This window comes from Hippocampus bargibanti, linkage group LG11, assembly GCF_051943395.1.
Source record: "Hippocampus bargibanti isolate YZ-2025 linkage group LG11, ASM5194339v1, whole genome shotgun sequence".
NCBI classification, from domain to species: domain Eukaryota; kingdom Metazoa; phylum Chordata; class Actinopteri; order Syngnathiformes; family Syngnathidae; genus Hippocampus; species Hippocampus bargibanti.
The window spans coordinates 20,698,378-20,700,712 of record NC_142744.1 but is presented as its reverse complement, the minus strand read 5'-3'; positions in this window follow the sequence as shown (position 1 = coordinate 20,700,712).

Sequence of the window (2,335 nt, the reverse complement as noted above, 5' to 3'; positions counted from 1 at the left end):
TTGTTTTTGCACTACTACATTATGTCACTTTACATACGACACTACCTCACTTTACATTCAGAAAATACATGTATTGTCTGCTGTCAATTGTATGTCTCTTTTAGCCACATCATAAGTGCCTTGATCGCTGGGTCCGAGAGGACATAAATTTAATCCCTGCATGCATATTAGCATATTTGACAATAAAGCTGACTTTAACTTTGACTAACAGAAGATTTTGCTGACACACATCCATTATCATTCAATTCATTGTGTTTCCACTAATCTCATTCGATTAAGTATAATAACTCATTCACTGCCATTCACAAATGTATTCGGGAATTGAAAATATGACAGAGACCCATTCCACAATTTGTCGGGTTTTGTTTTTTCTTGTTTGGGTGCCGATAAAGTGCCATGGCCTCTGGCAATATATTATTTCCTTTCCACAAGGGGTAGTATTTCCCTTTTTCCATATTAGCGCTTTGTACCAGCTTCTGCTGTTGTTGAAGCCCTATATTGTCACTATCTGGTTGGCGACCAACGGGTGGCGCTGTCGGCCCTGCCTGCAGCCGCACAGTTGTTGGTCGTTCCAATCAGTGGCAGTTAAAAGGACTCCCGGCACGACCATTCGGTGTCGGGTCATTGCATTGTATGCTGTGTATTTGTTTGCTGCACCCTGTCAGGTTTGTTTAATCTTGCCAGACTTTTACTCTTGGTTTTGTTTGATACTTTGTATTTTTCTGTTCAGATGACTTTGATGTTTTAGATTTTTTTCCACAACCAATCCACAACCATCACCACCTTGCAAACCATGACATATAAAAACCAATGTGTATGTATTGCATTGTATTATGGACAGCCACCAAATAACTCCAGACCCATATAATTTTGGAATTAACTCATTGTTTCTGATGAAAGATGAGAGTCTGAGACTTCTTACGTTGCATTGAATGTTTATGTAGTCCTACAACTCAATATTCTGAGGGTCCTGGAATTCGAATGACAATGACAAAAACCCTGGTACTGTTGTGGACACATTTTTGCACGTCTGGCACTGAATGAATGTAATTAGTTTTGTTGCAATTGTTTGTTGCAACCTATAAAGATGACAAACATCTCAAATTAGATTTTCATGGTCAGTGCAGAGTGAAACAAAAAAAGGCTTTCTAACGGCGCAAATGAAATTGGGGATGTGTGTGTCAGTGTCGTTATTTAAATCCCTGAGACCTGCGCATGCTAATTGTCCATCGAAGCCAGCCACTTTCACTCACTGTCGAGGAACGCGAGGAAGTGACATTGACTTTGAGTGTCTCCAACATTCACTTAGCAGTCATCTGTGTTGTTTGGATGAGGTAAAGATTTTGGAAGTAGCAGCGGGGAGAAATGAGTTGAAAGTTGCGGGTGAAGTTACATAAATAAATATAAAATAAATAGATAAATTCATGTTTATTATGTTTTTTAAAGTCATTATAAGTGCCTTGGATGCTGGGTCCGAGAGAATTTCATCTGTGCTGTATGTCATGCATATTAGCATATTTGACAATAAAGCTGACTTTTGAAATAAACAAAAAATAATTTAAAAAAAGAGCCAAACACGTGCTTATTTGTACATGTTCAAATGCTGAGCGCTCACTCCAGCATCATCCCCTGTCTTCTTACCGGGGGTGCTAGTTACACCACATCTTATCCGTCACATGGAGAGGGCCACGAGCCCTGCAGGCCCATATGGCTCTCATGGGACTGGAAACTACTCAAACAGCACTGTATCATCCTCTCGCAGACATGAGCAAACTACAGCCCGCGGGCCACATACGGCCCGTTAGGCTTTATAATCCGGCCCGCCGAACTTGCCCAAAGTATAGTAAAAACAGTGTCTGAAACTCATGACAAAAAGTTAGCAGACAACAGGGCAGGTAAGTGAAAAGTTGCCTGCCCCATTTTTCACAACTTAAAAAACAATGAAACAACAAATCACATTAAAAACATTGTCACAAAGTAAAGTTTTTTTAAAATCAAGACCACTAAGCCCCTTTCATAAGTCTCACATACACTTTACAGTCACGGTTTAATGTAAATTTACGTTTTGTAGCGTCACATATGTTGTTAGCTTCTTTTGAATCTTTCTTCTGGGCTGAGGTTCTGTGCATCTATTTTGGAAAATGACATGCAATTGCACGACTTTATAACGCTTGTGAAAGTCCGGAAGAGAGAAGCAGGCTTCTGATTGGCTGCCGTGCCGAGTATGCAAATTTCAACTGCAGGTAGCCTACGTCTGTGTGCTCGGGGACGGTACACGTGTACTGTTTGCGCATGAAGGCGAGAGCGTCAGTGGAGTTTGTTGAGCGCACGGTCA